The following is a 14,905-nucleotide window of genomic DNA, read 5'->3' on the forward strand; positions in this document are numbered from 1 at the left end:
TTAAATGCAAACGATTGATTTCATGCCACAGCGAGGCTGAGAATCTAAGCACGGAAAACTTTAAGCACGGAGTTTTTCTGGGAGCGATTACGAAATGTTGGGGAGTGGTATGGGAAGGCAGAGAAATATGGAGAGTATTCTTGAATGCTCCTTGGACATTGAGCATCATAGAATGATGCTGAGGGCCTACTATGAGTCGAAGTTCAGAGAGGCCAAGTGACTTGCCCCAAATCACACAGCAAGAGACTGGAACCCAGGATATTGACCCTTAAACCAGCATTTTCCCTGCCATGTAGGCCTTTGTACCCTAAGCAGGGACTTCACTCTGGTCTTCTGGGTTGGGCAAATGCCCCACAGGGAACATTAACTTCTCAAAAATAACAGCGGGGTGAAGCCCAATGTTGGGAGACCATCTATGATCTCACTGGTCACTCACAAACACCCTGCAGAACACAGATTATTAATCCATATCGCAGATGAGGAAACTGAGGCTCTGAGAGGGAAAGCGACTTGTCGGGGTCACACAGCAGTGCTGGGAACGAGCCTTCCCTCTACCGCCCCCAACTGTACTCTAAACATTAGGACATCTCTGGAAGAAAAGAAAACAGAAAAACAAAAATGTAAAAAGCGTACCACACAGCCCAGCCCTGGTCTGCCAATGAGGACGCCCATGCGTGCTGGGGAGCTGAGTCAGCATTCCTGTGGCCACGTGGAGGTTTTCCAGTGCTGGTTCTCAGCCTCGCTCGCTCGCGCACTCACTGGCTCTCCCTGCAGCCTTCTCTAGGAGCTCTGGGTTTGATATTAATAAGTCCAGTCGGACCAATTTCAAGGTGAGAACCCCAAGCTCTGGCTCTGGAGCCTGTCCCCTGAACAAGAAGCTCCGTGCCTGCAGATGGGTACAACGCACAACGTGGAGATGGCTAGACTTCCTAGACTTGCAATTCCAGATAGCGCCCCCCAACACCAGCTCTGGCTCCAGCTCCCGGGGAGCACCTGTGTGTCCTTGAGCAAGTGGCTTTCCCTCTCCAAGGCATGTCTTCACATGAAACATGAGATCACATCTAGTTTGCAGAGAATGTTGGGGATATAAGTCACAGGACAGAACAGGGCCGAGTTTGGTCCTGAGCCGGGGCACAGTGAGCACAGGAGAGAACAGCTCCGGGGCTGTCCCCAGCCTGGTGCTCCGAGCTCCCAGCCCAGGCTGTGTCTGGGACGGTAGGAGGTGGCCTGTGAGTGTGAACAGGCAGGGCAACAGTCCACACCACTGTGCAGCCCTTCAGGGGATGGCCGGGGCCAGGGCCAGGGCAAAGGCAAGTGACAGGATCCAGGTTCAGAGGCATTGACACAGCCCTGAAGAGTGTCAGAGCATCTGCTGGGATTGGAGCTGATGACAGCCCATATTTTTTTAAGCGCAGGCACCAGCTAAACACTCCGCAAGCTTTAATCACATTGGAGACCTCACTGCCAGTAGCCGCGGCTCAAGGAGACCGAGGCACAGAGAGGGGAGAGCCTGTCTCCAGTCACACAGCTAGGTTGCCCCCTATCAGTGAGGGTCCGATGTTGGCGGATGGATGTTACAAATGGTATTGCAGCTCAGTCTCCTTCCTTGTGAATCGTTCAATTCTACGGTGTCCACGTTGGCGCTTAGTTTTCAAAGCCTGAGAAAAGTCTGGTTATGCCAACATGGACCTCATGAAGGGGCCTTTTTTTATTTTCTGCTTCATTTATTGCAGTACTGCCAGCACCTAGAACAGAGCCTGATATGAAGCCCATGTCCTAATAAATATGTGGGGATGGAAGATATTATTGTCCTTTTCTGGTCTCAGTTTGGCTCATTGCAGTCCTGTAGAGAGCTATGTCACCCTTTTTATAGATGGGGACACAGATAAGGACCAGTCCAGCCCTGTCTCCCTCCACCAGTGGGACTTTGGGAAACCGCGTCCCGGGGTGGCCCCTTCTGCTCGGGGAATTCAGAAACCTTTGGTTCAGGAAGAAACAAGGAGTCAGAGGGGGAAGATGGGCAGGAGGGAGGGAGGACTGCAGATCTGAGGGCAGGTCTGCAGGAGGGAAGCAGGCAGGGCTGAACCCAGGCAGGGCCAGCAGGGAACCCGGCTCAGACCCCACCTTGTGGGTAGCAGGAGAGAGGGGGCGAGGGCTTCAGGGTTTGGAGTGAGAGTTCAAATCCTGACCCCCACTGGCTCGAGTTATCTAAGCCTCAGTTTCCCCAGTTGTTAAAGGAGCCAATGCCTGCCAGCTGTTGGAGCAGATGTTCAATCAACACCTGTCATCTTCGCTGGTGTGGGGAGCCAAGCCCTGTCTCCCTAAGAAGCTGGGCCTATCTGAGGGGTCTCTGAGTTTTCCCCAGGGCCCAAAGGCCCATTCTGGCCTGAGAATCTGAGAACTTCTCTCTCTTCAATCTCAAGGGTCCCCTCGTGCCCCCAGTCCTTTGTAAATACCCCTCCCCCGGCCCCATTATGTGTTGAAAGAGTAAAAGAGTCGTAAGTGACAAGCTGGGGGAAGGATGAGGTTTTTCTCAGCCTCCCGCCTTTCCACGGCGACCACGCTTTTAACTCTTTCTTACAGAGACCAGGGACCGGCAGGGACAGCGCGCCTCACCTGCCAAACTCAGAGCGCAGCGCGGCTCCTTGGGCTTGGCGGGCTCCAGAGCTGTGCCCACGGATGCGGTGCCACCCCATCCCCAGAGACACCAGCGCGCGGGGCTCCCCTGTTCCTCCATCCGGATCCGATCCGAGTGCCTCCCTCCCAGCTCCGGCCCAACTACTTTAGAATTCCCGGGACAGAGCCGTCCCCTCCCCTGGCGGCTGCAGGGGACCCGGAGGTTGCTAGATGAGGGCCTGAGAGGGCACTAGTCGGGGCTAGGGGTGGAGGGGACCCCGGGGACAGGTGCTTGGCTTGAGGTCCTAGCAGCAGCCGGGGAGGCCGGAGACCCCAGGACTGCCCGGCCGTCCCGAGCGCGGTCCCCTTAGCTCGCCGGCTCCGCGGGCGCCACGTCTCCGATGCGCGCGAGGGCGGGAGCGGGACAAGTGGCCTGGGGTCCCGAATGGGCTGCCGCGAGCGGCGCGGGGCGCGGAGGCTCCCGCTCTGCCATTGGTCTTCAGCGTCGCCGCCGCCGGGGGCCGGCGGAGGGTCAGGGAGGGACACGGAGGCGGGAGTCGCGGCAGCGGGGCAGCGTCCTTACCTGCGCACAGCTCGCGGCGGAGGGTCGGTCCCGGCACAGCGGAGTGGGGTCGGCGAGGGGCTCGGGCGCGGAGTGGCGGGAGCGCGTCGCTGCCCGGGCCGCCTCCCCCGCCGGCTTATAAAGGCGACCCGGGGCCCGCGCTCCGAGCCCTCCCCGCCGCCCCGCCCCCCACCCCGCGCCCGCGGGTCGCACGGCGCGGCCAGGGCGCCCCCTGCCGGGCAAGCTCCGCCCGACGCGGGGCTTCGGGGCAGGCGGCGTGTCCCTGCCCGCGGTCTCACGCGGCGCTCCCGGGCTGTCCCGCTGCCTACGGGTGGCTCCGGCCCAGTCCCCGCTCCCCCTCGGCACGCTGGGGGCTCTGGTGGCGCCCGTGCGCGCCGCTCCTGTGTGTCGTTATCTTTGGTCTCTTGGTGGGTGTCTTTGTCTGTCGCCTCTCTGAGTGTCTGACTCTGTCTGCCCATCTGGCTTTCTTCGTCTGTGTCTCCATCTCCGTCCACGTGTGTCTCGGACTCTCCTCTCCCCGCTCCAGACTTCTCGTCTCCTCCTCTCTTGCCCTGCCCTGGGCTATGGCCAGAGGAAGCGAAGCAGGGGCCTGTTCCCTCCCACCCGCTCTTTAGAGAGGGAAGTCAGGTTAGGGCTGCCCAAGTCCCAGTCAGAGCCCCAGGACAAGTTCCTGGTTACCAGAGTAGACGCAGACCACCTCCCAGGTGGTGGAGCCAGAGCGTCAAACTCTGCTCTGGTGACTTTGGCCAATCCCTCGACTTGCGAGGACTAGCCCACCCTACATCAACAGGCGGACACCATCTCCCCTGGCTTCCCTTGCCTCCCGGGGCGTGATGCTAGTTTTATGTTTTGCAAGTACACAGGAAACTAAAATTCTAGGTAAATGGAGCGGGAGGCAGATGCTGGACGCTGGATGAGAAGGGACTCTCCTAAAGGCCACCATGCCTTTCCTCTGAGAACCAGAACAGCTTGAATTCTCCTGACGACTTCCTGCCAAGAAGTCCCCCAGCTCTGCTTGAATGCTCGTCTGTGACAAAGAGCTTACTGACTCCTAACAGGAGGGTCTTCTTCATGGCCCCTGAGGCTGCCTGAAGCAATTTGTACCTCTAACCTCTGGCAGCTAGTCGGAGATTTGAAGGCAGATCAGGAGTCCCTGTGATTCCTGCTTCCCTCAGTATCTAAGGCCTACTCTTCCTGCAGCCACCTCTTCCTGGAAGGTCACAGCAGGGGACCAAGGCCAGAGCAGAGAAGAGCAAGTATTAGTGCCCACTGAATCCATTCTAGCCCAGAATTCTCTCTTAGGTACTACATGTCAGGTGCAGGGATAGGAAACTTGCATCCATTATCTCCCAACAAGTCCATTTTACAGAGAAGAAAATTGAGACCCAAAAAAAGCACATGACTCATCTATAAGACTGAAGGCAAAAGGAGGGCCTGGCACTCAAAAGCAAGAATGTCTGGATTTATTTTCATTTCTTCTTGTATTTTTATAATTGATACTGTTTATTTACAGAAGTGATAAAAAGTTTCCCTTTAGAAGAAAGTTTGCTTTTAAAAAGTAAGTCCAAGTTTTGGGTAAATACTGTTTGTTGATATCTTTTATTGGTTAGGTGACATGCGCCAGAGTCATGCAGATGACAAATGAATGAAGCTCAGGAAATGCCATGCTCACCTAGAAGGTGGGTGAAAGTACCCAGTTCTGAGTCCAGGACGTGGGAGGGGCACAGGACATGGGAGGGGCGCAGGAATTGCTCCCCATTGCCAGGGAAGCATTTTGAGCTTGTCCCAGCTGACTGGTCCCCGAATCCTGGAATCAGGACTGCATTTACACGTTGTCCAATCCAGCTAGCCAGAGGGAATCTGAGAGCCCACAGGGAAAGGGACTTGCTCAGCGCACCAGCAAGCCGGGCAGAGCTGCAGGGCGGATCTGGCCTCCTGGTTTGAGAGTCAGGCCTCCCCCTTGCTGCACTGAAGTCACCAGGATAAGTGGCACCTAGGGAGTAGGGAGGCAGGGCCTGCTGGGTGACCCCAATCTTGACTGAATTTTTTTTTTTTTTTTTTTTTTGGTTGTAGAGCTTGAACCCAAGGGCACTTTACACTTTACCTCTGAGCTACCTCAAAGTCAGTTTTATTTGGAGTCAGGATCTTGTTACATTGTGGAGGGCCTAAGTTGCCCAGGTGGACCTGGCGGGAGATCTGAGACAGCATCAAGGTCTGTGGGCCAGCATGGAGACTCTCAGGGAGAGTCCAGCCTGGACAGGGCCTGGGAGGCCGAACCAGCAGGTCATTGAGGTATCCTATCCACCCATCACAGGCCCCCAACACCTGTCCATGGCTTCTGAGCTCCCAAAGGAGGGGGATGGGCACTTCCAGTTGGACGACATGACCAGCACGGGGCCACTTGTGTCTCAGTGGTTTGTCCCCAAGCACCCTCCACTTTGGGAGTCTAGGAATTGGATATCAGCAAAAGGGACAGCTGCTTGGCCAGCCCGGCCACATTCCTTCCTCACACCCTCTTATCCTGCTCCTGGGTTCGTCCCTCAAGAATCTGGCTGGAGCCAGGGGGAAGGTGCATGCCTGTAATCCCAGGGACTCAGGCTGAGGCAGGAGGATCTGAAGTATGAGGTCCGCCTGGGCAACTTAGGCCCTCCACAACGTAACAAGATCCTGTCTCCAAATAAAACTGACTTTGGAGGTAGCTCAGAGGTAAAGTGCCCTTGGGTTCAAGCTCTACAACCAAAAAAAAAAAAAAATTCAGCTGAGATTGGGGTCACCCAGCAGGCACTGCCTCCCTACTCCCTAGGTGCCACTTCTCCTGGTGCCTTCAGTGCAGCAAGGGGGAGGCCTGACTCTCAAACCAGGAGGCCAGATCCGCCCTGCAGCTCTGCCCGGCTTGCTGGTGCGCTGAGCAAGTCCCTTTTCCCGTGGGCTCTCAGATTCCCTCTGGCTAGCTGGATTGGACAACATGTAAATGCAGTCCGGATTCCAGGATTCGGGGACCAGTCAGCTGGGACAAGCTCATCACATTAGATTCTTGTCATCTGGACAAGAATCCCACATCGTCCCTGGGCATCATTTCTTTCTTTTTTTTTTTTTTTTTTTTTTTTGCGGTGCTGGGGATTGAACCCAGGGCCTTGTGCTTGCAAGGCAGGCACTCTACCAACTGAGCTATCTCCCAGCCCCCTGGGCATCATTTCTTAGTTGAAAAAAAAAGGAACAGGCAACTGGACCACTTGGCCTCCAAGTTCCCTTGGCTCTGAAGAGTCAGATCCCTTTGGTTCCCGCGGCAGATCTGGAAGGTGGGCAAGGCAGGTGTTCCTGATCCCCTCTGGAGCTGGGGAAGCTGAGGCCCAATGTTAGCTGTTTAAAGGTCAGGGTCAGGGCCGAGGATGGACGCCCAGTCCAGAGCCCTCTCCACTCATTCATTTACTCCACTTTTATTACGGACTCCCTGCTCCAATCCAGATCTTCACTGGGCTCCAGGAGTCCAGGAGCGTGAGACGTGTGGAGACAGCCAGAGCCTCGGTGGACATGGGAAAGGGCAAAGAGAGGCAGTGGGATTCTGAAGCCTGTTTACGCGGAGGCGCTGAGGAGGCCACTTTGGCCTGGTCTGGGGGGTGGGAAGAAGGAGCCTGAAATCCAGGTAAGTATTTAAAGAGGAGGGAGGTCTGTTTTAACCTTGAACTTGAGATCTTTTTCTCTCAAACCCAGACCCAACAAAGCTTCAGCCATTTGTCTCTGGCCCTGCCCTCAATGCAACTGGAAAAAAAAAAATGGACCCAAAAGCATGAAATGGAAGAGACCAAGAAAGCGGAGGCTGTTCCAACTGTGTCTACCTAGGGGCTTTTATCCTCACGCTACAGATGAGGAAACTGAGGCACATATTGTCGCGTCCCCTCTGCCCGCAGAGAGAGACACGGCAAATGTCTGAAGCTTTGGAAGTTTATTGTGCACAGGTTCTTTCCTACGCTTCTCTTACCCCTAGCTTCTTCGCACTTTCAGCTTTCCTTTTCCCAGCTCCTTCCACTCCCGCGTACTTCCTCCTTCCAGCTCCGCTCCCGCTGCTGCCGCGGCCGCCGTCGTCGCCGCCGGTTCTTCTGCTTCTTCCGTCCCTTCCTCAGCTTCTCCTTCCTCAGCTTCTCCTTCCTCAGCTTCTCCTTCCTCAGCTTCTCCCCCTACTCTCCCACCCACCAGGCTTATATACACTTCAGTCAATCAGGGGAGAGTACACAAGATAAACGCGGACAGCTGCAGGCACAGGACAGGTGCACGAGGGGGGGCATGCTCTAGTCACATCATTAACTAGCCAATTATTGGAATTCGCTGGTTGTTTACTGTATAGCTGGCCGCCTCCGGCTCAGCGTCAGGCGCCATCTTGACCATGCCCGAGGCTGGGGTTCCCGGAAACCCCCACACATATGAACCATTTCTGGGCACTTCCTTTGTGTCCTCCAGCGGGGGCAAGTCTCTTCACAGTGAGATCTCATTTGCTCCTCGTGGTGACACAGAGGCAGCCTCGGGATTGCCAACCTGGCTTTTCAGTGAGGGACTGCTCGGGACAGGCTTAGCAGCTTCATTCACTCGACCGAGATTTACTTACGGCAGGCCTGTTACGTGCCAGGCATGGTCCTAGGAACTGGAGACGCAAGTGAACAGGAGAAAGATGTCCTTCTGGAGGTGACGTCCTGGCTAGGGAAGACAATGATAAACATCACAAATAAGTAGATTATACGGTAACTTGGAGATGATAAGGGTACAGACAAAGCTGGAACAGATAAGAGACAGGTGGGCCCGAAGGGAACAGACTAGGACATTAAGTAGCCTTCCGGGGAGAGAAAATGAGATTAGGGTGAAGGCTACAGGGGGTGAGGGAGCCCTCCAGAGACCACCCACATAGTCCAGGGAGAAGGAGACTTTGAGCCCAGGTTGCCTGTGTCTGAAGTCTGGGTTTGAGCAGGTGTGATGTTCCTCCCAGGACCAAGCCCCAGGCCTCCCCCCAGGCCTCCCCCCAGGCTTAGGTTCACACTAATCCTGCCCCAGTCCCCCTCCTAACCCCATCTGGAGCTCCAGCCTCTTCTTTATCTTAATTCTCTGTCATAGGAAGAATTAACCCACGGGTCCCTTCACACCTACAGCTGTACCCCCAGACTCCTCCAGCCCTCATCCCCTCTCCCAGCCCCTGGCCCAGGGGGTGTCCTTCAGCCCCTACACCCCTCGAAGGGAGTCCTCCTTACAAAGGCCTGGGGAGCCTGCCCTGTAAGAAAAACCCTATTGTCCAGCAAACAGTGTCCTCATTTTGTCTTTATTCCTCAAGGGACTTGTGAGCATGCTCCGAGCTCTGAGAGGGAGCCTGTCTCTTCCTATTCTCAGCCCTGGAGACGGCTGCAGGCCAAGAGGAAAGGTCAAGGCAGTCTGCTAGAGGCTGGATTCCGGAGGCCAGAGCAGATTCAGGCAGGCCCGGCCTGAGCGCTCCTGCGGCACTTTCCAGAAGGCAGGCAGGAAAGAAGTCATCCCTAATAACAGAACAAGCTCAGCTGTGCACAGGAGAGCAGAGAGGAGTCTCCTCCACCCGCCCGGCTTTCATCGTCTCTGACTCAATCTTACTGAAGATTATCCATCCTCCTTCCTGTCTGTCAGTCCATCTCCCTGCCTTCCCTGCACACAGCTGAGCCAGACCATGGGGAGGTGTCCCTGGAGACTGTAATGTTTAAGTTCTCGCTTCCTGTTAGTGCAGAAGTCTACGTGGGAGACTGATATCGGCCATGTTGGGAATTATTATACACAGCACTGGGGTGGAACTCAGGACCTCCACATCGAAGCAGGATTCCACCACTGAGCTTCCCTGACATAATATTTTTAAAGACTTCAAAGGTGTCTGATCTATTTTTTTCCATTCAAATGCACAGATTAGTAACCCAACCAGGTGGCCTTGCCACAACTTTGTGTCCAGAGCACAACCTGGGACAATCTATCTCCTGATAATTGGCTTTGGTCTCTGTGCATGGCCCCCAGCCCTGTGTTAATAGATGGCAGGTCAAAGCCATGGCAGAGGAAGAGAGGGCCTACTGATCGGCCTCCTGTCTCCCTCCAGCAGGAGCTGAGAAGAGATGGGTCTCTTTGTTGATCAAGGAGCATCGGACAGGATAAGCTTGGGAGGGAGCTGAGGGGTGTGCAGTTGGATCTCCTGCTAATTCTCCTGCTCCTGGCCTCTGCTGATACTAAACAGCATGGAGTAAAGAATTCTGGATTTGCCATCAAAGTGCAGGACTCAGGTGGAAAGGGCCTCTCTCAGCAAAGCCCAGGTCTTTCCTCTCTCCCTTCAGACAAGCACACTTTTGAGGAAGCATGTCCCTTTCTCATAAGAATTTATCAGGACACACAAAGTGGACAACCATTCCAAAATGCTGACATTTCCCCCACGAGTCAGCCTTGGAGGCACAAGTTTGAATCCCAAGATCCAACAGGCTGCGGTGTGACCAACTCCTTCTCGGGCAGCTATTTGAGAATCCCAACTGCCCAGGCAGGAGCCTTGGGTCCACCTGCTGCGGCCCATGTCACCTCTGCAGGTTCTGCCTCTGCAGGTGAGGGCCTGTTACTCCCAACACTCCACTTCTGCTCCCAGCTTATCAGTTAGGAAGTTTAAGGAACAGAAAACCTTACTTTTGAAACTGAAAATCAAGGAATCTGGGGCTGGGGATGTAGCTCAGGGGTAGAGGGCTCATCTAGCATGCCCGAGGCCCCAGCCTCCCTCTCCAGCCCCCCTCCCCAGCCCCATGAAAGGAGGGAAGGGGATGGAAGCGGAAGGGACCCTTGGCTCACCAAATAGAAAAGCCCACTTTCCCAGTGGCTCAGTGACATTATCAGGACATAGTTTATCTCTTCCTCCCTCCTAACCCCATTCTCACCCAGGTAGAGAGGTTCCCAATTTATATGATGGATGCCACCTTTAATATATTAAAATCAAACAAATACAAGTCTTGGAATTGAGTCTCATGGACCTAATGTCCACCATGGGCTCCCTAAACCACTCACCACAAAGACTGACTTAAGCCAACCCAGGCCCAACCACACACATGGGTGGGGTCCAGCCCACCACATCTTCCCCAAAAAGAGAAGAGCGGGGTGGATGCTGGGGACAGAACTCACCAGTGTCTCCCTCCATAGGTAAGTTCTCCCACTCTCTTATGCGTCTGGAGGGTTTTATATTTGTCAAAACCTTTCAAAGTAAATGATAAAAATGTTTTATATGCATAAAGTCCGATATGTTTTAAAATATATAAATCATCTATGTTCAGGCAAGAAAGTTTAAATGCAAAAAGAAAAAAGTAAATTAAAATACCTGACAACCTTACCACACAGAGCTATCCCATTTAACTCCTTGGTATTTCTCTTCCAAATTTTAATTTTAAAAAACAAACAAAAACTTTAAAAGAACAGGACCCGCGGATACATACTGAGGGTCCCTACATTTCTCACATGATACATCAACATTTTCCCAATGCAGTTCAGATTTCCAAGCCTTTGGAAGCATCGGCTCGTGTACAGCTCTGGGCAAGGGTGGTTTTAGTCCCAGTCCCCTTTCTACCTGCCTCCTGGGTGGTCCCTGAGACCTCTGGGCACTCATAATAAGGAAGACCAATGGTTTAATGTTTACCACCCAAGTGCAGAGTCCAGGGACTTTGGATTCCCCCTGCTTCCAGAGAGAGGGACTGGTCAGGGCAGAGGGGACAGAGGGTGGGCATTCCTCCTCAGCCAGCAGCTCCTGCCACTGTGTGTGGGTGCAGGCCTGGAGTGAATGTGTGCTGGGGTGGGCTCAGAAGGGTGGAGCCCCCACCTTCCAGAAGTCTCCATTGAAAGGGCTGTAGGGTCAGGTGCAAGGGCACACACCTGTGCTCCTTCCGGAGGCTGTGGCAGGGGGATGGCAAGGCCAGCCCCAGCAACCTAGGGAGACCCTGTCCCGAAATTTAAAAAATTAAAAGGGGTTGGGGATGTGACTCAGCAGTTAAGCACCCCTATGTTCAATCCCCAGTACCAAAATAAGGGGGGGGGGGCTGTTGTGACGGTCATGGCCCTGACCAGAATGGCTGAGTTCAAATGTGACCCCAATAGCTGTGTGATCCTGAGCAAGTAAGCTTCTCTGTGCCTCAGTTTCTTCATCTGTGAAATAGGAATAATAACACCTCCCACATAGAGTTATTATTGAGAAGTTTACATAAAATAACACCTACATGTCTCTTGGAAGAGTATATGGCACTTAGTACGCATTCAGTAAATATTGGTTATTACTAGTAATATTTTATTAAATATCTACATTAATAAGGGTTTTAGTTTCAGGTAAAGGAAAATCACTCCTGCGGGACTAACAGAAGGGGAAATTTACTAAAAGGGGCTTGCACATGATGGCCAGAGCTCCAGCAAGAAAGCTGGAAGTAGGCATTTGGTCAGTCACAGGCCAGTCCATCTTCTGTCTCCGGGTGCCTTCTCTCGGAACCTACTTTGTTCTTTCCTGAAGCCCTGTTCTTACCTCCTGTCTTTGCAGGCGCTGAACTTGCAGCGCGGGGGAGAGAACTGGATTGGCCCAGTTGTGTCACGTGTCCACTCCTGGACCAATCAACCACGACGGGGGTGGGACCATGCTATGCCAACATGGCAGGCAGCTCCCAGGAAAGAGGGGATTGGCCTGTAAATGAGATCAGACACCCCAGAAAATGAGATCGACCCTCTATTTCCTTCTGCCACAAACGAGTTTTCCTCCTCTGCCTTCCAACTGAGAGGACACACACTCCTTGTCACTCTACCACACAGCAGATTGCATCAGGGTCTGCCAATCCCTAGACTCCCCCCACCAGGCTCAAAAAGGGGAGCTTCCCCAATCAGACTCGCGACCAGAACCTGAACTAAGAAGCAGGCAGGGGATTGCAGTTGTTGACCAGGAGCCATGACAACTCTGGTTCTCCTGGGTGCTGAACCTGCGGGAGCAGACTAGGCCAGCTGAGAGAGGGCGGGGAGAGTCACCCGGAGAGACAGAGGCAAGAGCCGCCACCAACCTGCAGCGGACCCTGAGTGAGAAGTTCCAGCCTCCCGCTTTCCTGTTCCCACTCCCAGTGCTGGAGAAGCCTGGCTGAGCTGACTTTCCTGGAATTTCCAGCGACAGCCTCACAGTCCCCCCAACACTGGACCCTACTCAGAAAAAAATCACTTCCTTATTTCTCCACAAAATGAAACACAAGTAAGTCAACTTCTTTATTTCCCCAGGCACAGAAGACCCAACCAACCCACGCCTGTGTTTCTCCTGCCACAGCCCAGTGGCCACGGGTGTGGACGTGTGTCCCCGTGCGCCACTGGAGCCCACAGAGAATCACATCCATTTAAGGACACTCTGAATTCAAGTTCCCACCATAATACTCTCCTTGTCCCGATATCACCTGTTCCCCGTGGGGAGACAGGGGACGGAGGCAAGCTGCCCGAAGAAGTCTGTGGAAACAACCGTTAAGGCGCCAACTCCTGCGCCGGGCACTGTGCCCCTGGGGGCAGGAGGGAAGGTCCCCAGGAGGGCTCGGAGAAGGGAGGGTTCTCCAGGCCTCAGAGTCGGGCTGGCCTCGACACGTCCAGGTAGAGACAGAGTAGAACTTTCAGGAAAGTATTTCCTCCAAAGCACCAATCGTGGCGACTCTGCACTTGGTTAGACACAGAAGCCCTGGCAGACCAGGTAGACATTCGCCAGGAGGGAGATGGTGCCTCAACTGCCACACAGGCCACCGGGAGGAAGCCCCCACCTCCCACCTCCCACCTCCCCACCAGGCCTAAGGGTGGCCCACTACAACCCAGTTCCAAACCCCTCTCTCCTCCAGCAAATCAACCAAGATTTGTTCTGATGCAATGAAAATTTTTTTGAGCACCACGTGTTAGGACCTGTCCATAATTAAATCCAACACCAGCTCACGCTGTCCCTCCCTCACAGGGCCACGGGGAACACTGAACTCCCGCTTCCTTATTTGTAAAAGGATAAGGTGGGACAAAGCATGCTGTGCCTCCCAGGAAGGTCTCTCACTGCCACCGTGCGTGACGTGACCACAGTGGCTGGGCGACCATCCTATTCCTTATTCACAGGTCACTTTCTACACCTGCAAAGGCAAACACGGTGTTTCCAGATGTCCCTGTCCCCCAGGACAGTGGGTCTGTGCAGAGTAAACTCTCAGAATTGCTTGCTTCCCAATCCAGATGGGGTTGGGGAGAGGGGGCAGGTTCCTGACCAAACAGCTGAAAGGTTGACAGAAGACAGGGCACAGAGTGAGTCTGACAGGTGACGTGTCCACATTCTGAGCCTGGGCACAGTAGCAGCCCCTGGACTGGGCCAGCCACACTCCCACCACACCAACCCTTAGCAACCAGCGGTTACTCTAAAAGATGCGCCCAGTATACCCGGAAAGTGGAGGGGAAATCCAAACAAAACCCAAGAACAAGAGTTCATTATGACAATCTTATCTAGAATTTTGTAATCAGTAAGTTTATCAGAAGTATAAACTAAATTTAATGTTGGCATCCATGTTAGGGATGTGTTTGTGATTTAATTTATTTATATTTCACATTACGTAGGAAGGGGTTAGAAAGAAGCATCCCTGCTCAAGGCATCTGAGGCCTAAAGCCAGTCCTGGCACTGGGTGTCGGGTCCCAACATTAGAACTGGTGGCCCCACGTCACTTCTGTGTCCATCTGTCTGATGCTCTCTCTCTCTCTCTCTCTCTCTGGAAGACCTTGTCTATTTATCACTGTCCCTTGAAATATCTTAAGATCTTAGTTGCGAAACAATGTCCAGCTTACCCAGTGTTAACTGAATCCAAGAGGTTTTGTTTATATCAATTTTTTTCCCAGTGGGTGGAGTGGGAGGGAGGAAAAAATCCCCCTGAAGACAATACCAAAGTTGTTAATTGCTGTCTTATCCCAGGCAGGTCCTTTGCCAGTTGATCCTGGGCCAAAAGGAAAGTCCTCTAATCTTGGGGGTGTTTTGGAAGTAGGTGGGACAAGGATTCCATAGGGCCATTCTGAGTCCATGGCACTGGGCGGGAGACAGTTCATTTCCTCTCTAGAAATTTATCTCAAATTCGAGACAGTTGCTGGCATGCCTGCAGGTCACCCCTGTACTTAATCTCTGTTGCTATGCCCCTTGCTGTGGAGGCACTTTTGGGTTTCGATGTCAGTAAATTTATTTTAGGATGAAATGACTGTCACAAATGGAAAAACCAATCTCATTTGCTATAAGTAGAAAGTAATCATGAGTGTCGATTTCGATGAATACGAAATGTCTCACTAAATTGGAGGTTGAATCTGTTGCCTGCCACGGATTTGGGGCAAGACATAGGAAGCACCGATGGTATACTGGCTCAGAGAGATGGAAATAAAATAAAAAATGAAAGCCTGCTCAGCCTGTGACGGGAGACTGTTTAAGATCACGCCTGGGTGCCTCCCAAAGAGCTTCCCACAAGGAGCCAGCGCGCTCTGGGAGAAGCGGATCCACGTCCTTCATCCCCCCACCGAAGCATCTCACAGAACGTCTCACACATTCTGAGTCCTCAGTAACTATTTCCTGCATGTGGGATGACCAGCAGGGCTGGGGCTGGCCAACCCAGGGCAGCCTCCGGTGGATGGCCAAGTGTTGGGGGCCCAGCTCCCACTGACCAGCTGCCCCAATCCTGGGGTCTCCTAAGC

At 53.5% G+C, this 14,905-nt stretch overlaps 1 protein-coding gene across 2 annotated transcripts in view; it reads right to left on the reverse strand.

Annotated features, from left to right (window-relative positions):
* Alpl (alkaline phosphatase, biomineralization associated) overlaps positions 1-3,347 on the reverse strand; it is a 55,838-nt gene extending 52,491 nt beyond the window's left edge. Inside the window, exon 1 of one of the 2 annotated variants that reach the window (XM_047518374.1) lies at positions 3,200-3,347. The gene's annotated coding sequence lies outside the window, so the exon portion shown is untranslated. The remainder of the gene's footprint in view (positions 1-3,199) is intronic. The other variant, XM_047518358.1, reaches the window with a different exon arrangement.
* Positions 3,348-14,905: the final 11,558 nt, after the last annotated feature.

This window comes from Sciurus carolinensis, chromosome 1, assembly GCF_902686445.1.
Source record: "Sciurus carolinensis chromosome 1, mSciCar1.2, whole genome shotgun sequence".
NCBI lineage: Eukaryota > Metazoa > Chordata > Mammalia > Rodentia > Sciuridae > Sciurus > Sciurus carolinensis.